This window comes from Podarcis bocagei (assembly GCF_964188305.1).
Source record: "Podarcis bocagei genome assembly, chromosome: 8".
NCBI classification, from domain to species: Eukaryota; Metazoa; Chordata; class Lepidosauria; order Squamata; family Lacertidae; genus Podarcis; species Podarcis bocagei.
This window is the reverse complement of record NC_138133.1, coordinates 79,806,642-79,830,235: the sequence shown is the minus strand read 5'-3', so window position 1 is coordinate 79,830,235 and position 23,594 is coordinate 79,806,642. Positions and strand designations below refer to the sequence as shown.

The window sequence follows — 23,594 nt, the reverse complement described above, 5'->3', positions numbered from 1 at the left end:
TTCTGTCGGCATGTGTCATACCAAACATGCATTATTTCAGGATAAGGTTATTACATAGCGTATTTCTCCCCCACTCGTTTTTCAGTCGATCTTGGCACCCACAGAAGCGACTATCCTTCACATCACAAAAGGAAAAACAGCCAAAGATTTGATATGCGGTCGCAATATATATTTCCCAAATCCTACCTTGACCTGACAATGCACCTTTACAAGATTGCATAATGCCTGTCATTCCATAGGCAACAATTTGGCCCATAAGTTGATTTGTAAACATGCTGGAATTGGTTTTTAACTCATGGTTTTGAATGATGTTTAACCTTCTTTAAAAAAAAAATCAGTTTATTGCTATTTTATTGCACTTCATTGCAAGCACACACTGTTAGATTTAATGAGACATTCTTCCAAATAGACATAGAATCATAGAATTGTAAAGTTGGACGGAACACCCAAGGGCAAACCAATCCAATCCTCTGCAATTCAGGAAACTCAGCTAAAGTATCCATGAAAGATGGCCAGCCAACCTCTGCTTAAAAACCTCCAAGGAAGGAGAGTCCAACACCTTCCAAGAAGGTCCATTCCACCCTAGAACAACTCTTACTGTCAGAAAGTTCTTCCTAATGTTCAATCAGAATCTCCTTTCTTGTAACTTGAAGCCATTGCTTCGGGTACTGCTCTCCAGGGTGGGAGAAAACAAGTGTGCTCCATCCACTATGTGATGGCCCTTGAGATATTTGAAGGTGGCTATCCCATCTCCAACCTCAGATATGCAGAAGACACAACCTTGATGGCAGAAAGTGAGAAGGAATGAAAGAACCTTTTAATGAGGGTGAAAGAGGAGAGCGCAAAATATGGTCTGAAGCTCAACATCAAAAAAAAAAACTAAGATCATGGCCACCGGTCCCATCATCTCCTGGCAAATAGAAGGGGAAGAAATGGGGAGGCAGTGAGAGATTTTACTTTCTTGGGCTCCATGATCACTGCAGATGGTGACAGAAGTCATGAAATTAAAAGATGCCTGCTTCTTGGTAGAAAAGCAATGAAAAACCTTGACAGCATCTTAAAAAGCAGAGACATCACTTTGCCAACAAAGGTCTGTATAGTTAAAGCTATGGTTTTCCCAGTAGCGATGTATGGAAATGGGAGCTGGACCATAAAGAAGGCTGATCGCCGAATAATGGATGCTTTTGAATTATGGTGCTGGAGGAGACTCTTGAGAGTCCCATGGACTGCAAGAAGATCAAACTTATCCATTCTGAAGGAAATCAGCCCTGAGTGCTCACGGGAAGGACAGATCGTGAAGCTGAGGATCCAATACTTTGGCCACCTCATGAGAAGAGAAGACTCCCTGGAAAAGACCCTGATGTTGGGAAAGATGGAGGGCACAAGGAGAAGGGACGACAGAGGATGAGATGGTTGGACAGTGTTCTCGAAGCTACCAGCATGAGTTTGACCAAACTGCGGGAGGCAGTGGAAGACAGAAGTGCCTGGCATGCTCTGGTCCATGGGGTCACAAAGAGTCAGACACGACTAAACAACTAAACAACAACAATCCCATCTCCTCTTAGTCTCCTCTTTACCAGGCTATACATACGCAAGTCCCTCAACAGTTCCTCATAAGGCTTGGTTTCCAGACCCTTGATCATCTTGGCTCCACTCCTCTGCAAAGAAAAAAAAAGAAAAGAAGCCCTTCCTTTTGCTTGTCTGGAATCTTCCAACACTCAGCTTCACTGGAGGTCCCCAAGTTCTTAAAGGTGGTTTCACTGTTGGTAGGTAAAGTTCAAAGTCACAGGGGATTCTTCTGCTTTAAGTGTAATCCTTTAAAAATATTTAAATACCGCACATAAGATATAAGAACGAACCAATCCTAAGGAATAAATGTATGCTTTATGCAACATTAAGCCCACTGTTCTTCTCCAACTGACTTTTATAAGTGTTGATTAAACAGTTAGATTATCAGTCCACAGCTGAAGAATATGCGCATGAAGAAGATTATAATATTTTAGCAGAACATTTAATGAGTAGAATGAAGGAGTTTTCTGCCCGTGTTGTCTCACTGGCATAAAGCCAGGCAGTTTTGTATCTCTGTAAAAGAAGCAGATTTGTCAGATCGCATGTGGATATGATGCTAAGCTATTCATCATAGCTACACAAAATGCATGGATTCAGGGCTCACATGGAGCTATGTGCAATAAAAGTGCAGGAGAAAAATGAAATAAGCCATCTCTAGAGACACATAACAGAGTCAATAGATCATACCACAGAGGTTTCCAACAGGTGTCGCTCAGATGTTGTTGACTACAGTTCCCATCACCCATGACCATTGGCCATGATGACTGGGGTTGATGGGAGCTAAAGGCCAGCAGAGTTTGGAAAGAACCACATTTGCTATCTTTGACCTACCATATATTTATAGGAAAATAGCAGGTATGGATTGTGGGCACGCCCACTTGAAGCAAACGTGAAAATATCCAAGATGAGGGAATCTGAAGGCTAATAATTCACTTTCCACCCAGACAGAATCCAGTGAAAAGAAAAGCCTGAGAGAGGTATGGGAAAGAAATTGAAAGGTAAACTTAGCAGATTTGCACTTTCTGAAACCATATGTGAGTTGAAATACAGGCATCCTTTAAAATTTGCACTTCTTTGAATTTTGCAGTGTGCTTTTCCAGCCAGGTAAGGTGTACAAAAATGCATATTGTGTGTTTAAGTGTGCACGTAAATGCATATATGTATGAAAATACAGTGGTGCCTCGCAAGACGAAAAGAATCCGTTCTGTGATTCTCTTCATCTAGCGGTTTCTTCGTCTTGCGAAGCAAGCCCATTGACGGATTAGCGGATTAGCGCTTTTAGCGGCTTTTAGCGGCTTTTAGCGGCTTAGCGGCTTAGCGGATCAGCTGATAAGTGGCTTAGCGGCTTAGAAAAAGGGGGGAGGGGAAAAAACCCGCAGGAACTCGCAAGACATTGTCGTCTTGCGAAGCAAGCCCATAGGAGATTCGAGATGATCCCTTCTCATTCATGGGGCAGAGGAGTCTTGCTGTCTCCTCCACTCTGCTCAGAGCACATGGCCAGCAAAACCCCAGGCACAAAACAACTTGGGGGTGACAAGGCCTGAAGAGCAGATGAAACACCCACAGCCTAGGTGCTTAAAAATGTGGTAACTACGGCGGCCATGTTTCTCATGGCTCATTGCAGAGGAGAGCCCCTTCTCTGAAGGGCTGAAAGAGGACAATTCTCCATTTGAAGTCTGGCCCTGTCCTAGCCAAGTTTAAAGATGAAAAACCCCAAGGAGAGAGAGGACAGGCCTAGAAATTCCCCAACAACCATTAGCACCTGCACAGCAGACTGAGCAAAGACGCAGTGTGCCTGGTCACAGCCTTCCCAACGTGCCAAGAGATGTATTGCATTTCTATTTTAGTTATACGTTTTATTTTAATCACAGCGAGATGTACTGCGTTTCTACTTAAATTATAGTCATTATTCCTAAATGTACACCTACATATAGATTAGCATGTGCAAATTTTATGCAAATCCAGTGATGCACGGAAGAGACGTCCTATTGGGGAAGCAGCCTGCCCACATGTGACTGTGAGGTTCACAGACAGGTTTACTGTGCTTTCTGAGTCCTGTTCAGAGCTTGTTGTAGAGGAGTGGATGCGGGTGGCGATTGTTGAGGATTCCATTCCACCTTTTGTTGCAGACATGGGATTCTTGCGTGTCACATGTCTGTTTACATTCCAGCACAGATTGCTGGCATAAGCGGAACTTCCGCTCTGTATAGCTGTTGTTTTTCGCTCTCTTTCCAAGGAGAGACAACATGTTTCTTTGTCCTGATTTACGTTTAATAAATACGTAGTTAGTATGTGTCTACAGCCTCAAGCCTCTTCTGTTGCGCAGTATCCACTGCTGAGTAAAGTGTGCTCAAGTCTGCAAGCTTGAGTCGCTGATGTACGTCAGAGCCAGAGGTCAATGAATCTCCGCAGTGGCAAGGCTGAGAGGGAGACGTTCCAGCTGGGGCCAAGCCAGCTGGCCTTTCAACCCCTAGATGCCGACAGCGCTGTGATCTAAACCACTGAGCCTTGGGCTTGCCAATCAGAAGGTTGGCGGTTCGAATCACTGCAATGGGGTGAGCTCCCGTTGCTCAGTCCCTGCTCCTGCCAACCTAGCAGTTCGAAAGTACGCCAGTGCAAGTAGATAAATAGGTACCGCTGTGGCGGGAAGGTAAACTGCATTTCCATGTGCTCTGGTTACCTCATGGTGTTCCATTGCACCAGAAGCGGATCAGTCATGCTGGTCACATGACCCGGAACGCTATCTGTGTACTAATGCCGACTCCCTTGGCCTGAAGCAAGATGAGCGCCGCAACCCCATAGTTGCCTTTGCTTGGACTTCACCATCCAGGGGTCCTTTACCTTTTAGAGGAGTGGAGGATGGGGGCCCTTTTTTGGTCCCACGCCTCCATAGAGGGGGAGTAGATGCTGCAGAGGACCACTGATCAGAAATGTGTGCCTTGCATTCCATCCCCAAAACCTCACAGTCATTTTCCATGGGAACCAATTTGACTACAGTAGTCTTGAATGCAGCTATTATTCCTTATTTTCTCTCTTTTCCTCACATGACTGGGAGACACTGTGGGCAAGGCATGTCCAAAGTCCATTTGGGGGGGCCTAATGTGGCCCCCTGGTGGGTTTAATCCAGCCCCTGTGGCAGTTTATTTCTTCTGGTGGTTCCCTCAATGCGAGAAGTGAGGTTACAGGGAACCAGACAGAGGGCCTTCTCGGTAGTGGCGCCCGCCCTGTGGAACGCCCTCCCACCAGATGTTTAATATTTAATGTATTTAATGCTGTATTATTTTTAACACTTGATTGGGAGCCGCCCAGAGTGGCTAGGGAAACTCAGCCAGCTGGGCAGGGTATAAATAAATTATTATTATTATTATTATTATTATTATTATTATTATTATTATTATTACACAATCTTCATCTTTTTATAAAGCAGTTTGAGGGAATACTGCATTAGTATTCCTGATTATAACGCTACTGTTTCTGTCCCATAGAGGTATTTGAATATTTTGTAGAGGATACCTTATAAAAAAATACTTGTTGGAAGTACAGTTTAGAATATTGGTTCCAACAAACATCTCCCACACTCAGCAATCAGCTCTCAAAATAAAAGTTGCAATTAATTTGCAAAGAAACCACTTGCAAGAGATCTCATTAGAAAAAAAAAAGGAAAATTGCTTCCTTTGGGTTTTTTTTTCCTCCTTCCAGAACAAATTATTAAAAACAGTAGAAATGAATCATTTTAGAGCTTCAGAAATTCACAATCAATAATTGGAAGGATTTGCGTATGTGATGGGGGTTTTTTAAGCCTTTTTTAAAAGTACTGGAGTTCTTCAATTAATGTCAGTAGCTCTGCAGAATTAATTAAAATGAAAGCTCTTTTATTATCACCAAATAATCAAAGCCCTCCATCGGCCTCTTTCCAAATCAATGTGCACTTTTCTTCTGAAGAGGTGCTTTTCTCATGGGACTGATTAATGTGTAGGGAATGGCACCACTTGCACACTTAAAAGCTTGTGCAAGTAGCTGATATACGTGAGCAGAGAAACATCTGAGGGCCAGTCCAAGCTACATGTTACACCTGGAGACCGCTGCTGCTGCCCATTCTCTGCCTGAGAATTGGGTATGTTTAGCCTAATAAAGGGGAGACTGAGAGGAGATATAATAGCTGTCTTCAGATATCTCAAGGGCTGTTACACGGAGGAATGGAGCAAGCTTGTTTTCTCCTTTTCCAGAGGGTAGGACCTATAACAATGGCATCAAGTTTAGGAAGGAAGAAGATTCTGACTAAACATCAGGAAGAACTTTGTGATGGTAAGAGATGTTCAACAGTGGAATGGACTGTCAGGAGCTTGTCCTACACTCAAGTAGGACCCTAGTAGAGACACATGCCCGACTGACATGTTCCCTCCCTCGTGGTCAATCATTCAGGAGCTTCAAAAGCTTTCTTCTGCCCGAACATCACAGCGACCGATGCCAACAGACACCGGCACACTTAGGGATCTGCAGAGTCTTCGCAGCTTGCGTAACAGACCTCAGCAACTCAGCATTTTGGCTAATCTACTTTATTTACATATAAACACACACGAAGCACTGCAACATGGCTCCCTCTCTCTCTAGCATCAGACAGCAAAGAGAGAAAAGAACAAAGGACAATAGTCCCACTTCATGGAACACAGTGACACAAACATCCTGTTTCCATCACTACCCACTTTGTGGAGTCAAAACATATACCATCATGTGAAAGACAACAATCCCATGACTGCAATCATGGAAAAGGAATTCCAACATGGACTCCCAAGGAAGGTGGTGAACTCTTCTTCCTTGGAGGTTTTTTAGCAGAGGTTGGATGGACATCTGTCATGTATGATCTAGTTGATTTTCGTACATTTTAGGAGGTTGAACTAGATGATCCTCAGGATCCCTTCCAACTCTACAGTTCTGTGAGTCTGATTCATCTTAATGTTCAAGGACAACTCCATCAAAAGACTCAGCTCTAAGAAGTTTACTCATCCTGTTAGAACGGGGACTTCTTAACATTTTTTATTCTCCTTGGATTTTACTGCAGAAAATAATTGCTTATGGGCATTGCGAGTGATATGCACTATCAAGATTTTTTTAAAAAATCAATTTTCATTTGCATTCAGAGACATGGGTCCCCATTCCAGCATACCTTGCTAATTATCTTCATTAGTGTCTCAAGATCTTCCTTATTAAAATCAAGTAATTTTGTTGTAGTTCTCATTCCCTGTGCCCTTCCAATTATGTCAGCTGAATCAACTCATGAATATCGGCTCCAAGGATGCTCTCAACAACCGTTTTATCCATCACTTCCTTGCTCCTTGCCAGATTCAGCTGGAGAGAAGCTGCCAAGGCAAGACATTGTTGGTCTGGACCGAATAACTTTTTTTGCTCTACAGGGGAGGTGGAGACAGGAGACTCTCGTAGCCTAACATGGAGATGTAAGGAATTGAACCAGGGATGCTAAGTATGTGCTCTGCCATGAAGGCTCAATTGGGACATCAAATGTTTCATCTCTCCAGTAAAGACTACCTCTTTCCATATGAACCTACCTGGACATTGAGATCATCTTCTGAGGCCCTCCTTTGTGTCCCTCCTCCTCAAGAGGTTCAGAGGGTGGCAACATGAGAACAGGCCTTCTCTGCAGTGGCTCCCCATCTGTTGAATGCTCTCCCTAGGGAAGTTCACCTGGCGCCTTCATTACATACCTTTAGGCACCAGGCAAAAACATTCCTTTTTAACCAGGCCTTTGGTTGATCCGATTTACATCCTACGCCCTTTTAAAATGTGTTTTTTGTGGGGAGAGGATATAGGGTTGTTGTTTTTATTTTTTATTAGGTATTTTGTGGTTTAAATGGGACATGGGTGGTGCTGTGGGTTAAACCACAGAGCCTAGGACTTGCCGATCAGAAGGTCGGCGGTTCAAATCCCTGCGACGGGGTGATCTCCCATTGTTTGGTCCCTGCTCCTGCCAACCTAGCAGTTTGAAAGCACATCAAAGCGCAAGTAGATAAATAGGTACCGCTCCAGCAGGAAGGTAAACAGCATTTCCGTGTGCTGCTCTGGTTCGCCAGAAGCGGCTTAGTCATGCTGGCCACATGACCCAGAAGCTGTATGCCGGCTCCCTCGGCTGATAAAGCGAGATGAGCGCCGCAACCCCAGAGTCGGTCACGACTGGACCTAATGGTCAGGGGTCCCTTTACCTTTTATCTTGATTTTATTCTGTGAACTGACCTGAGACCCCTGGGTATATAGTGGTATATAAATTCAATGAAGAAGAAGAAGAAGAAGAAGAAGAAGAAGAAGAAGAAGAAGAAGAAGAAGAAGAAGAAGAAGAAGAAGAAGTGTGCCATCTCCGTATTCCTTCTTTAGACAGACATTCTACTTGTTCTTGTTTATTTAGGAACATAGGAAACAGGATGCTTCCTTATACGGATTCAGATCACTGGTCCATCAAACTCGGTATATACTGACTGGTAGTAGCTTTCCTGGATTTCAGACAGGGGTCTCACTCAACAACTCCTGGAGATGCTAGGGATTGAACCTAGGATGTTCTGCTTGCAAAGAAAATGCTCTACCACTGAGCTACAGCCCTTCCTGGGCTCTTATGAAACCATTGGATTGAAACAGATTTTACGAGCCATCATCCAACCACCTACCATATACAGTGGTACCTCTGGTTACGTACTTAATTCGTTCCGGAGGTCCGTTCTTAACCTGAAACTGTTCTTAACCTGAAGCAAAGTTCTTAACCTGAGGTACTATTTCTGGGTTAGCAGAGTCTGTAACCTGAAGCGTATGTAACCCAAGGGTACCACTGCAATGCATTGCAATGAATTCAAACCATCCCCAGAATATGCCCTTGGAAACATTATAAAAATGATATGTGACAAGTAGGCAGATGTACCACCACGTATTTGTCACATTCAGTGATGCTTCCATTCTGCTGCAGTTCAACTTCCAGCAAAAAGAACTTCACTTGTCTCGTTATCCACTACGATTAAATTTGATGCAATCAACTCTCTTATCTTCACTTTATTTCACACCATCAATTATGAATCTTTTCATATTGTTTGGGGCCGAAAGCAACAACAACAGTGAATATCATTTGCATTTGCTACATTGATTTCCGTTCCTAAGGAGGATGAATAAGTGAATACCAGTCATTTCTTTCCCCATTTCCACTGAACAGGCAGTGATTTGTACTGCTCAGCTGATGTAACAGTGGAAATAATTTTTAGCTACTCGGGTAAGACTAATCTGTTTATTTCAGTTTATCTCAAATTCAGTTCCCCATATTTCTGCATCATTCATTTTAAAAAGTACTCACAATCAGCAATTTAATACACATTTCTCCTAATATTCAGGGTTTTTTGTATGCAATCTTGTCTAATTTTTGAAAGCATTTTTTTCATATATAATGCATTTTTATGTTACTTTCGTTAATATATGCATCATATATTCTTTTTAAAAAAACAACATTATTTGCCTGGAAATGCCGCATTGCAATATTCAGAAAACTGCCATAGCTGCTTTTGTATCTACCACTTTACCTATAAGAAATAGATTGTAATAATACTCAGAGGGAACTTTATTCATAACCTCCAGATTCATTCTCTGCATATCTTCACTGCCTCTTTCTTCTCCCGCCTCACATTTCTCCCTCCTCTGCTGGGTGCTTCTCAGGGCAAACCTCTTAAAAACTCAAAGCTAACAGAATCCAACAGCTGTGTTTAGAGAAGTGCAAATTGGCTAGATTCTCATTAAAATGCAAACGGAACCAAATTTCTCCCTCAACCGTATTAGCTGCATACAAGTCATTTGTTCCTTGTTTTCCTGGAAATGCCTGTTTATGTAGCAAAACGCTATTTTCCTTTTTTAAAAAAAAACAAAACAAAACAAGGGGCTGACAGGAAAGACTAAAGCTAAAATGGCTGTCATTTATTTGAATTATTTATAACCTACTATATTATAAAAAATATCAAAGCAGTTTGCAATAGTATCTTTATATTACACACACACACACCCTAGCAAAAGGAATAACTTACATCATCTTAGGGCATGATGTGGCATTGTAAGCAATTAACAAGCACATTTTAAACATCTTTGAAATAGCCAATACAGGGTTGAGAAGAACTGGGACCACATCCTGTGGGTAACGTAAAGGTAAAGGGACCCCTGACCATTAGGTCCAGTCGTGACCGACTCTGGGGTTGCAGCGCTCATCTCGCTTTATTGGCTGAAGGAGCCGGCGTACAGCTTCCGGATCATGTGGCCAGCATGACTAAGCCGTTTCTGGCAAACCAGAGCAGCACACGGAAACGCTGTTTACCTTCCTGCTGGAGCAGAACCTATTTATCTACTTGCACTTTGACGTGCTTTCGAACTGCTAGGTTGGCAGGAGCAGGGACCAAGCAACAGGAGCTCCGTTCCACCTTAAAAGGGAGCAGGCTTTGTGAGTCACAGAGTCTGCGCATGTCCTGTTCACAGGATGTTTATGTTTCCTATTGCTTTCGTTTTCTCTCTCTGTCGGAGACACTGACGCAGACAGTCATGTCTTTCTTTGTTCTGATCAACGCTGAATAAAGCTTGTAAATAATGCTCTCCTGAGTGCAACTTTTGGCTGTGCATTATCTGCTGATAAAGAGTGTGCATGAGCTCTGGAATGAGGCAAAATATTTCAGGAAACTCATGTCACTAATCACTCATACTGCGTGACTACGGGAGATCAATGGATCGTCCGGCAGCCGGCTTGGGGGCCATGATGGACTTTATCTCCCTGGCAGTATCCCAACAACCACAAGACCACCACAATATCTCAGAATGATTTTAGCCAGGACAATAGGAACACAGGAATCTGCCATACTGAGTCCCATCACTGGTCTGTCTAGATCAGAAGAAAGGCTTAAAACACCTCCCAGAGCCGGCCCACAGAGGAGGCAAGGAGAGGCAACCACCTCAGGCAGCAGGATCCATGGGGCACCAGATCTGGCCTCCAAGGAATGCAGCTGCAGGTCAGATCTGCTGCCTCCTCAGCATTCCATCCCAATGCTGCCTCCTGGCGAATAGGAGGCACGGCTGGTCTCCCCCCACCCCCTCGTTCCCAATGAAGGTTTTTATTCCCCCTGATGTAGGTCTTCAATCACCTGTCAGTGGCTGGACTGAGAAGGAATGGTGGGGACCACCCCCTTCCTTCTCCTGAACCTTCCCGAAAACAGGAGGACAGTATAGATTTAGAACAGCAGTTTGCAGAAGGTCATAATTCAGAGACCACAAAGGGGAGAAGCTGGGGGATATTGGGAGAGGAGGAGCAGCAGGAAGAAGAAACACTGGGGAGAGACAGCCAGCAGACTCAGTGTCCTTGGAAAGCATTCCTGAACCACCACCAGCACCCCACTCTCCCAGGACCAGGCGAGCATTGAGGGGAGTTGAACAGAAAGCTCAGAGGCAGAAAGCTCAGATTAGCCGACTCAGGGGTAATGCAGAATAGGAGAGACAGGGGAACTTACTCGGAGCAATGCCATTATCGCATGGAGACTGCATTCCTTTGTCGGTCTCCATGAATTATTGAATAAATTGCTTGGTAAGAACTTTTATTTTTTATCTGCTTTTTGGGCTGCCACCTTGGGAGGGATCAGATTCCCTGAAGCCTGACATCACCCCTGCTTCCCTGACCAGGCAGGGAGCACCATTCTCAGGTAGCAAAATGTCTTGGGCAGCTTTTATTTATAAAAGTTATTTTATTTTTCCATTCATTATATATCATTTCCCAGTAAGCTTTAACCTTACCACAAGACCACCACAATATCTCAGAATGATTTTAACCAGGACAATAGGAACACAGGAATCTGCCATACTGAGTCCCATCACTGATCTGTCTAGATCAGAAGAAAGGCTTAAAACACCTCCCAGAGCCGGCCCACAGAGGAGGCAAGGAGAGGCAACCACCTCAGGCAGCAGGATCCATGGGGCACCAGATCTGGCCTCCAAGGAATGCAGCTGCAGGTCAGATCTGCTGCCTCCTCAGCATTCCATCCCAATGCTGCCTCCTGGCAAATAGGAGGCACGGCTGGTCTCCCCCCACCCCCTCGTTCCCAATGAAGGTTTTTATTCCCCCTGATGTAGGTCTTCAATCACCTGTCAGTGGCTGGACTGAGAAGGAATGGTGGGGACCACCCCCTTCCTTCTCCTGAACCTTCCCGAAAACAGGAGGACAGTATAGATTTAGAACAGCAGTTTGCAGAAGGTCATAATTCAGAGACCACAAAGGGGAGAAGCTGGGGGATATTGGGAGAGGAGGAGCAGCAGGAAGAAGAAACACTGGGGAGAGACAGCCAGCAGACTCAGTGTCCTTGGAAAGCATTCCTGAACCACCACCAGCACCCCACTCTCCCAGGACCAGGTGAGCATTGAGGGGAGTTGAACAGAAAGCTCAGAGGCAGAAAGCTCAGATTAGCCGACTCAGGGGTAATGCAGAATAGGAGAGACAGGGGAACTTACTCAGAGCAACGCCATTATCACATGGAGACTGCATTCCTTTGTCGGTCTCCATGAATTATTGAATAAATTGCTTGGTAAGAACTTTTATTTTTTATCTGCTTTTTGGGCTGCCACCGTGGGAGGGATCAGATTCCCTGAAGCCTGACATCACCCCTGCTTCCCTGACCAGGCAGGGAGCACCATTCTCAGGTAGCAAAATGTCTTGGGCAGCTCTACCACATCCCCACTGTGCTGGTCCCATGGGTTACCCGACAGGTGAGGCCAAGGCCGGTCCATGGTCAAAGGTGTAACATGGAGGCAGTCCGTAGTAGCTGAAGCTGGGTGCAGGGCAGGGAGCCAGGCAAAGTCAGGAACAGGCAAGCAAGCAGGGAGCCAGGGAGGGTCAGGAGCTCAGGCAGGAAAGCAGGACAGGGTTCTCTCCCATTGTGTTGGTTCCGTGGGTGGGTCAAGAGGCGAGGTCCTAGTCTGGTCCAAGGTCAAAGGAGCAATATGGAGGCAGTCCGTAAAAGCTGAGGCTGGGTGCAGACCAGGGTTCAGGCAGGAACTGACAACCAACAATGTTGCTCCCACAACTTGGGACTGGGCCTGGCCGGCTTTTATCTGCCCTGAGGCATAGGGCGGCCCCAATCCTCTGGTGACTCACGAGCACTCTTCCTTGGAGAAGATAGTTCCCTCAGCCTCTCTGCCCTGAGCCTCTGCAGCTCAGGAGAGGCTGGAGGGTTACCGGACCCGGAGGCAACCTCAGCTTCCTCTGACGGGGCTGAGAGTGGAGCACCTGCAGGCAGTGGGTCCTCCACCCCCTCAGGAGCCAGAGCAGACTCAGCTGGTGCCTGCACCTGAGGATCCAGCACAGGTGAGGACCCTTCACGCTCATGCCCCAGCCCCAACTCAGCTGGTTCTGGAGGCGGGGAATCTTGTGCAGGCTGGGATCCCTCAGGTTCAGTCTCCGAGTCCGAAGCCCAGGCCATCACACCCACTCACCCCAGTTCTCATCCTTCTTAGGCATGGCAGCACACCAGCAATTTATTTATTTAATGTTTTTTTAAAAAAGGCACGCTACATTGTTTATGTGCAAATTGACATCATGTCTCATTTTGCCCTGAAGGTGTGTGTGTGTGTGTGTGTGTGTGTGTGTGTGTGTGTAACAAAATAATGACAACATAGCAGTGGTATTAAAGGAATGCCTCAATGTTTTGTTTGTATGTAGAAATGCCCGTTTACCAAAGGAAACTGGAGACAGGCAACTGATTATATATCTGGATGTGAGGGCAGTATTAGTTGCCAAGTCCGGAAAATATCCAACCCCTTATCTTCAGCTTCTAACATTCATGGGATGGGGATGGGAGATCAGCCATGGGGGATCAGGAAAATTGTTCGTTCAGAAAAAGTGCACAAATTCAGCAGTGCTTAGTTTGTTTTTTGGTTGCTAGTTTGTTAATGTTAACATTGCTTTGTGGATTATGAGTGCTGTAATGCTTTGTAAAATATATGCTTTTTCTTGTGGTTTTAATCTGTTTTTAAGTTGATTTGTTAATAGTGTTTTACAGAAGGTGGTTGTTTTATTGATTATTTGTTAATCATTTTCTATAATTTATGTTGCAATTTTGACGTTCTACTGTGTTGTTATTTATTACATGTAAGACACTTTGCGACTCATGTGAGTCAAAAGCGACCTAGAAATTAAATAAATGAATGAAAATGAAACGTTCCCTTCAATTTGAAGCAGACCAAAGAAGGTGAAGCAGGATAATCAGCAATATCATCCCTTGAATACGGAATGCATATTGTTTGCTCTCCATGTGCACGCAGGTAAATCCCTAAAGTTGACTGCAATCTGTTCTCTCAGATGACTTTACAAGGTCACACTGGAGGAGTGATAAAACCTTCCCCACCGTTGCAATTTGGCAAGAGTGTCTTCTAAAGTTCACATCTGTTCGGAGTCTGGCACCTGAATCCCACGGCTTCCCCTGGAGTTGATTGAGAATCCAACCAGCTCCTCCTGCCGCACCCCTCTGCCCAAATCCATTTCCTTGGGATCATTTTGAAGAGAAATATACGAGCATATGTGCAGGCACAGAAAACCTCTCTGGAGGAATCTATCGTGAGAGATGCACTCGTTGGCTGCAGGCTATTGAAAGTCTTACTCGCTTATTTAATATTCACACTCCCATCTTTCCATTTTTATTTTTATTTTTGCCAGCAGCTTTTTTTTCAAGTGCAAGTTTTCCTAAGGAAAACATCAGATAGCCCACTGACTACTTTTAAAGGCCAAAATGGTTTTGGCCTTTAACTTGGAGAGTCATAGAGAGCAATCTGTGATGGCCTGGGACTCGGACTCGGACTCGGAACCAGAGGAGTCTCAGTCTGCACTGGATCCTTTGCCTTAGGCATCATCTGAACCAAGTCTGGGGCCTGATTCTGAAGAGCCCCAGTCTGCACAGGTTCCCCTGCAACAAACACCAGCTGGGTCGAGTCAAGGGCCTGAGCCTGCCCTGGCTCCAGAGGTGGGGATTACCTTGTTGCCTTCAGCCGGGCCATCACTTACAGCTGCTCCACTACCAGTTGGGTCAGGAGAGGCTGAGGCCACCTCTGGGTCTAGTAACCCACTGACATCTCCCAAGCTGCAGAGACTGAGGTCTGAGAGAAGGAGAGACCTGAGTACTCGCAGGAGGAGTGCTCACCTTTGGGCGATACAGGGAGATGAGTCGCTAGGGGATCAGGACTGGCTGTTACCCCGACAAAGATAAAAGGCTGTCGGACCCCGCCCCAGGTTGCGGGAGCAACATTGCTGTATGCCAGACCCTGCCTGAGATCGTGTACCTGTCCTTGCCTGGTTTCCTGCCTCGTGTCCTGCCTTGGCCCTGTCGGACTGACTCCTAGCGGAACCTATGGATTCTGGACCAGACCTGGACCTGGTTCTCTGGTTACCCCCAGGCCCAGCACACAATCCTAAATATGGGAAACCAGTGAAGTTTATACCACCTTAAATTAAGCTAGCGTAAAGTTATACCCAGTGCTTCCCCCCCCCCAGGAAAAATAGGTGCCGGAACTCACCATGAAGCTGTTACACCATGAAGTTGTTACACCATGAAGTTATTGCCTGGTGACTCAAGGCAGCCCTCAACAGATGTTGGTCTGACAACGCTCACGTTCACCACTACAGAAAGCTGTCTCCCTAGCTGGTTTGGGGGTCACCCCTGGTTCTGGTGAAGGTCAAATAAATGCAACCCCGCTTTCCTCATTCTCTTAGATTCAGTCTCAATGTGGGGCTTGAACCCACAATCCTGAGATTAAGAGTTTCATGCTCTACTGACTGAGCTATCCCAGGTAGACCGCTTGTGCTCTTGTGCTCAACTTGCAGGTTTTCCACAAGCATCTGGTTGGCCAGCAGGATGCTGGGTCATTGCCTGGATCCTGCAGGTTCTTCTTATGTTCTTACAATCTCAAAGAGAAATCTTCCAGGGATTGAATTTGAGACCTTCTGCATGAGAAGCACAGGCTCCACCACTGAGCTATGGTCCTTCCTAATGGTTGGGTGGTGCGGAAAATGTGATACGACCACAGCAGATGCATCATCTTGAGGGTAGACATCTGGTTTACCTGCAACAAATGATTATCAACCGTGCATTAACGGTGCTCAGGGAGATTGGAAAGTCACATCTGTCTCCGAAGAATACTTTCCACTGACAAAGCTGACAAAGGTTGACAAAGCACATATCTCCTTGGCAGCCCATCATCGCTCTAATGTGCTCTAAGTGGCTTTTGAGATGGATGGCGTGATGGTCCACCATTGACCTTTGACAAGATGGCAGAGGGAACAGCATGCTCACCAGAAGCTGTAGCACCGCTCCGTCTCCAGCTCAATTAAACAGAACATGGAGGAATGGCTAGAGCCTAGCAATTTGTCAGAAAGTTGGACGTCCTTCAAAAGAGAGTTTCAACTCAGACTGAAAATGGGTGCAGGAAATGGCGCTTCTTCATGTGCAGGGAAGTGAAAAGAAGGTACATGTGGAGCTGCTTTATTCTGAGTCTGGCAGTTCAATCCATCAATCATTTTATTTGCATGCCGCCTTTCAAGAGTTAAAACCATGCTCAAGGTGGCTTACAGCATATAAAAAATGTATAATTACAAACATAGCAAAATTAGTCAAAGACAATAAACAAAACATCAACTAAATTGAACAATTTGCAAATAAATTGTAAGATACAAAATAAAGATACAAAAAACACACATCAGCAACAGCAACAACCCCCTAAGCAATATCCCAGCCCAATGGTTTAATACTTTAATTGACACAGAAGTGAAAAATGTCTAAATGTATATTGCAGAAGGTTTAACATGGTGTTTTTTTCCATTGGACTATAATAAAGCCAAAGAGAGCACTTTGAGCTCTTGCTAAGATAATGATTAGCTAACTGATAGTTTTTCTCTGGTAGCTAACATGTGAGTGTTGTAACCTTAGATCATGTGATGAAGGTATTGGGTTGCAAATCTCCATTTTGAAGGGAGTTGCCTTTGAGCCTTTTCTCCCAAACTCAGTGGAGTGAAGATGTAAAATGAAGCTCTACTGAAGGGAGAGCAAACAGCCTGGAGGCTGGAATGCAGGCTGGAGAGAGAGGTCTCTTTGCATTATTTCATATTTTGTAACATGCTGAGCCTGTGCTGGACAGCAAAAGACTTTGTATGGATATTTTGGACATATCCTTTGCTGTATTCTGTTTTATTTTAAAGATTTCTGCCACTAAAAGTTTGAATAATATTTTTATGGGTCTGGACAATGATGTATTCCCAAAGTAGTCAGAACTTAAGCTTCCAGTCACACAATATTAATATCTGCAACACATATTGCTCACTAACATCTATACTGAATCACAGTAGCTTTCAAGGGTATCACATGGGAGTCATTCCCTGCCCTACTTGGAGATGCTGAGGATTGAACCCAGGTCTTTTTGCATGCAGAGAATGAGCTCTGCTACTGAGCTACTACGCTCCCCATTTTAAAGGAATGCTTTAAAATGTCATAATAAGGTTGGATCGGTCAATATTTTATTTGAAGTAGCCAAAGGAGCACTCTATTTAAATATATTTTATTTAAAAAACTGGTGATGGGCAGGTGTCTGTTAAATAGAATGTTCTTTTCTGCACCATAAATGAGACATTTGGTTTGCTAATTCTAGGATTACTGCAGCTACAGTAATTATACAGGGTTTATGAAAACAAGACTATCTGATACCATGAAGTAAAGACCAATCCCTCCATAAAGGTAAAGGTAAAGGGACCCCTGGCCATTAGGTCCAGTCATGACCGACTCTGGGGTTGTGGCGCTCATCTCACTTTATTGGCTGAGGGAGCCGGCGTACAGCTTCCGGGTCATGTGGCCAGCATGAGTAAGCCGCTTCTGGCGAACCAGAGCAGCGCACGGAAACGCCGTTTACCTTCCCGCCGGAGCTGTACCTATTTATCTACTTGCACTCTGAGGTGCTTTCGAACTGCTAGGTTGACAGGAGCAGGGACTGAACAACGGGAGCTCACCCCATCGAGGGGATTTGAACCGCCGACCTTCTGATTGGCAAGTCCTAGGCTCTGTGGTTTAACCCACAGCGCCACCCGCCTCCATAAGTTTGAGGAAAGTGACTCACTGAGCTTGTTTGCCAAACGATACATAAGCACATCCTAAGGTAGTAGGTAGATGGAGACTATAATCTACATATCCAATAAAAATATTTCCCAAAATGCAGGCTATGAGAGAGCTGCAACCCTTTCTTCTCAGGGGTTTTATTTAAAAATAAATAAATAAGAAAGCAATGCCAGATGTCACTCCCAACAGCAGAAAAGTTATTTGTTCAGCTATCCTCTAGCCATTCAGACTGTACCAATGAAAGGTTTCGTAGCATTTTAGACTTTATATAAATTAGAAATGCATGCAAGTTGTGTGTGCATCTCTCTTTGATCATGCGTCCCCCACAGATCTGGCGTCCCCCACAGAACCTGGGAATAATAGCCTGCTTAAAATTATGTTAGCTTGTTTGCTAGGACCCTCATACCTACAGGACCGGTATGCCCCATGGAGGACCTTAAGGTCCATAAATAGCAACACCCTAGAGTTCCTGGGCCCTAAGGGAGTCAGATTAGCCTCAACCAGAGCCAGGGCCTTTTCAACACTGTCTCCAGCCTGGTGGAACGCTCTGTCTCATGAGACCAGGGCCCTGTGGGATCTGATTTCTTTCTGCAGGGCCTGTAAGACAGAGTTGTTCCACCTGGCCTTTGGCTTGGAGTCAATTTGATTCCCTCCCCCTCTTTCTTTTTTCCTTTCTCTTCCTGTGATGAGGCTGCATTTTAATGTTTTAATGTTGTATTTTAATCTTGTTTTTAAGTTGTATTTGTTATGTACTGAAGTTCCCACCCTGGGTCAGCAGGGGGATACTGTAGATAGTTATGCAAATAAGGGATCGAAAGTGACGTTCAGTGATTGGATAGTTTTAGAAAGTTGTTACAGTTACATTGTACTGGAGCTCTATATAAGCAGGCTGACTGAACCCTTCAGTTCAGTTCTGTCCTGGCCTGTGAATAAACAAGAGCTGTTTGAAGAATCACTGTGTCATCTGATATGTTCACCCACAACTTAACAGTATTCATTCAACTTGTTTTTATTATTGGTTGTTAACCGCCCTGAGCCCGGCCTTGGCTGGGGAGGGTGCGGTATAAATAAAATTTATTATTATTATATTATTAGCCACACCCCAACTCTACCTCCATTAACCTACAATATCCTAAGTTCCCTAAAGAGATGAACTGAATGTTAAATGAGTTTAATGGAGCAATCCTGTATGCAAGAAGCTGGCATAAAGGAAGCCAGTGCAAGCTGAGCTGGGGTAAAGTTACACTAGATCCAAACTCCATTCAGCAGCATGGCTACTCCTGGCTGACCTGACCTAAGCCTGGCAAGTTTTTGAAATAGTGTTTGAGTTACACCACCCTTTTTGCTTGGTTGGTCCTGTTCCCACCACATCTCTTTTGGGGCTTGAGATCTACCAGGCTCATCTCAGCTGCCTGAGCCGCAATGGGGGAGATAAGTGGTCTTATCTATAGCTGAGTTGAGGATGTGTGAATTAAGCCAGAATAGCCCAGCTGTGCTGGGAACTGGATGCTAACCAGCTCATCCCAGGAGATCTTGCCATAGGATAGCCCCTTTAGTCTGTTATGTATGCATGGCCTTTAGGATGAATGGTTTTGCTGTGTTATGTGTGAAGAAGAAGAAGAAGAAGAAGAAGAAGAAGAAGAAGAAGAAGAAGAAGAAGAGGAGGAGGAGGAGGAGGAGGAGGAGGAGGAGTTTGGATTTGATATCCCGCTTTATCACTACCCTAAGGAGTCTCAAAGCGGCTAACAATCTCCTTTTCCCTTCCTTGCCCACAGCAAACACTCTGTGAGGTGAGTGAGGCTGAGAGACTTCAGAGAAGTGTGACTGGCCCAAGGTCACCCAGCAGCTGCATGTGGAGGAGCGGAGACGCGAACCCGGTTCACCAGATTACGAGTCCACCACTCTTAACCACTACACCACACTGTCTCTCCAGCAGCCTGCTGTTGTACTCTTACTGTGGAAAGTGCACCATATCACTTCCTATTTAGAATATATTCTTATTTAAAGAGGCATTTAAGAACAGATTGTCTTCTGCTATTTCGATAAGTTATTTTTTCCCATTGTAGATGTTAAGATGCTTGGGATTTTTATTATTTGTAAAAGCCACCTTGAGTTGGCATTATTATGGTAAAATCAAATCAATGAAGAAACAAACATTTCTTCAGAATCACAAAAACTTTATGCATATTTTGATTCTTGGGGGGGGGGACTTCCCAAAAGCCCATTTCTGTGAACCATCATCATCATCAACAATAACCGATAAAATGCAAAACTCTGCATGGTAATGCGTTTTCTGAACATGCTTTCAGGACGCAAGCCATCCCTTTTCCATGTGTACACAGCCTTTCTCCAACTCGTTGGAAAGCAGCAAATTATAAACTAAAGAGCATCTTTGGTTCTAAGGATATGGAGCATGAAATTCTGACCCCATTGAACCAGGACCTAAGATTCTTCTCATACCCTTTCAGCTCCGCATTAATGCTCTGAATCAAGTCGGCCCATTGACAGTAATCAACAAATTGAGCCTCTGAACAAGCCAAGCTTGACTAAAAACCACTTCTATCCAGCCTCTCCAAACTTATCAGTATGCAGGCTGGCTGATCTAGATGGAGGAGCGGCACAAAGAACACTTCGCATCAAGCTCACATCAATGGGTGAACATGGCGAGTTAGTTATGAGTGATACAGTCTTGAGGCATTTTACATGCCTCTAGCCCAGGCTTCCTCAACCTCAGACCTCGAGATGTTTGTGGCCTACAGCTCCCATGATCCCTAGCTAGCAGGACCATTGGTCAGGGATGATGGGAATGGTAGTCTCAAAACATCTGGAGGGCCGAGGTTGAGGAAGCCTGCTCTAGCCTATGTCATACCCTCCAAATATCCTGATTTTCCAAGGACAGTCCCAGAGTTAAAAAAAATTATTTATTGAATTTATATACCCGGAGATCTCAGGGCAGTTCACAGAACAAAATCAAAATGTAAAACCACAAAATATATAATCAAAATAAAAGCAACAACCCAATAACACCCCCCCCAAAAAAAAAATAAGATCCACATTTTAAAGGGGCATAAGATGTCAATCAGATCAACCAAAGGCCTGGTTAAAAAGGAACATATCTATCTGGTGCTTAATGATGTATAATGAAGGTGACAGGCAAACTTCCCTGGGGAGAGAGTATTCCATAGACAGGGAGCCACTGCAGAAAAGGCCTTGTTCTCGTGTTGCCACCCTCAGGACCTCTCGAGGAGGAGGCAATCAAAGAAGGGCCTCAGAAGGTGATCTCAGGGTCTGAATAGGTTCCTATGGAAAGAGACGGTCCTTGAGGTATAATAATAATAATTTATTATTTACACCCCGCCCATCTGGCTGGGTTTCCCCAGCCACTCTGGGAGGCTTCCAACAGAATATTAAAATACCTATTAAACACTAAAAGCTTCCCTAAACAGGGCTGCCTTCAGATGTCTTCTAAAAGTCAGGTAGTTGTTCTTCTCTTTGACATCTGGTGGGAGGGCGTTTCACAGGGCGGGTGCCACTCCCGAGAAGGCCCTCTGCCTGGTTCCCTGTAACTTGGATTCTCACAGCAAGGGAACTGCCAGAAGGCCCTCAGCGCTGGACCTCAGTGTCCAGGCAGAACGATGGGGGTGGAGACGCTCCTTCAGGTATACTGGACCAAGGCCGTTTAGGGCTTTAAAGGTCAGCACCAACACTTTGAATTGTGCTCGGAAACATATTGAGCCATTTAAGGCTTTATAGGTGGGACAAATTCGGATGGTCCGCCCCCGCCACTTAATGGATCCAAATGGTTTCCAGAGTGGTAGGGGATGCTTTATCCCATGTTGATGGCCTTTCAGCTGATTCCCTGGTGGCCCGCTGGAATGTGGAGTTAACCAGGGCTATTGACTGTTTGGCTCCGAAGCGCCCTCTCCGATTGCATGGAGCCCGGACAGCCCTGTGGTTTTCCACGGATCTGAGGGCAATGAAACAATCGTTGAGACAGCTAGAGCGCCGGTGGCGGATAACTCATTCCGAATCTGACCGGACACAGGTTAGAGCTCAACGTCGAGCCTACCAAGTGGCGATAGCGACGGCGAAGAAGAATTTCTTCACCGCCTCTATTGCATCTGCAGAAAACAGCAGCAGGAGACTTTTTCAGGTGGTTCACAATTTAGCGGAACCACCTGCAACATCGGGGCCCAGTACGGGCCACATGTTCTCCTGCAATGATTTTGCAAAGTTTTTTGCAGATAAAATTGCTCAGATTCGGGAAGAAGTAGACTCCACCGTGGGAGCAGGGCCGGGGCGGGAGAGTGCTAGAGTTCTGTCTAGTCAAGTTGAGTGGGATCAATTCCAATCTGTTACCTCCGAGGATGTGGACAGGCTGCTTGGACGAGTGAAACCAACCACCTGTCTCCTGGATCCTTGCCCATCCTGGCTTATAAAAGCTAGCCGGGAAGGACTGGGCGATGGGCTTCGTGGGGTGGTGAATGCTTCCCTCCGTGAGGGAGCCTTCCCAGACCCGCTGAAAGAGGCGGTTATTAAACCGCTTCTTAAAAAACCATCTTTAGATGCGGCCACGATGGCCAACTATCGCCCAGTCTCAAATCTTCCATTCCTGGGCAAGGTGATTGAGCGAGCGGTTGCCGAACAACTCCAGGCACGCCTGGAAGAAGCGGACCATTTGGATCCCTTCCAGTCGGGATTCAGGCCTCATCATGGGACTGAAACTGCCTTGGTCGCACTGGTTGATGATCTCCGGCGGGCTAGGGACAAAGGTGAGAGCTGTTTCCTAGTTCTGCTGGATCTCTCAGCGGCGTTCGATACCATCGACCATAGCATCCTTCTGGACCGTCTTGAGGGGCTGGGAGCTGGGGGCACTGTTATACAGTGGTTCCGCTCCTTCCTCCTGGGCCGTGTTCAGAAAGTGGTGGTGGGGGATGAGTGTTCAGACCCCTGGGCTCTCACTTGTGGGGTGCCTCAGGGTTCTGTCCTCTCCCCCATGCTTTTCAACATCTACATGCGGCCGCTGGGAGAGATCATCAGGAGGTTTGGGCTGGGTGTTCATCAGTATGCGGATGATACCCAGCTCTAACTCTCTTTTAAATCAGAACCAGTGAAGGCAGTGAAGGTCCTGTGTGAGTGTCTGGAGGCGGTTGGAGGATGGATGGCGGCTAACAGATTGAGGTTGAATCCTGACAAGACAGAAGTACTGCTTTTGGGGGACAGGAGGCGGGCAGGTGTGGAGGATTCCCTGGTCCTGAATGGGGTAACTGTGCCCCTGAAGGACCAGGTGCGCAGCCTGGGAGTCATTTTGGACTCACAGCTGTCCATGGAGGCACAGGTCAAATCTGTGTCCAGGGCAGCTGTTTACCAGCTCCATCTGGTATGCAGGCTGAGACCCTATCTGCCTGCGGACTGTCTCGCCAGAGTGGTGCATGCTCTGGTTATCTCCCGCTTGGACTACTGCAATGCACTCTACGTGGGGCTACCTTTGAAGGTGACTCGGAAACTACAACTAATCCAGAATGCGGCAGCTAGACTGGTGACTGGGAGCGGCCGCCGAGACCATATAACACCGGTCTTGAAAGACCTGCATTGGCTCCCAGTACGTTTCCGAGCACAATTCAAAGTGTTGGTGCTGACTTTTAAAGCCCTAAACGGCCTCGGTCCAGTATACCTGAAGGAGCGTCTCCACCCCCATCGTTCTGCCCGGACGCTGAGGTCCAGCGCCGAGGGCCTTCTGGCGGTTCCCTCACTGCGAGAAGCAAAGCTACAGGGAACCAGGCAGAGGGCCTTCTCGGTAGTGGCGCCCGCCCTGTGGAACGCCCTTCCAGCAGATGTCAAAGCGATAAACAACTACCTGACATTCAGGAGACA

General features: G+C 45.7%; 1 long non-coding RNA gene across 1 annotated transcript in view; it reads left to right on the top strand.

Annotated features, from left to right (window-relative positions):
* Nucleotides 1-21,235: 21,235 nt before the first annotated feature.
* The window catches only part of LOC308593180, a 441,755-nt gene continuing 439,396 nt past the window's right edge, over nt 21,236-23,594 (top strand). Inside the window, exon 1 of the long non-coding RNA XR_014010820.1 lies at nt 21,236-21,413. This is a non-coding gene — a long non-coding RNA (uncharacterized lncRNA). The remainder of the gene's footprint in view (nt 21,414-23,594) is intronic.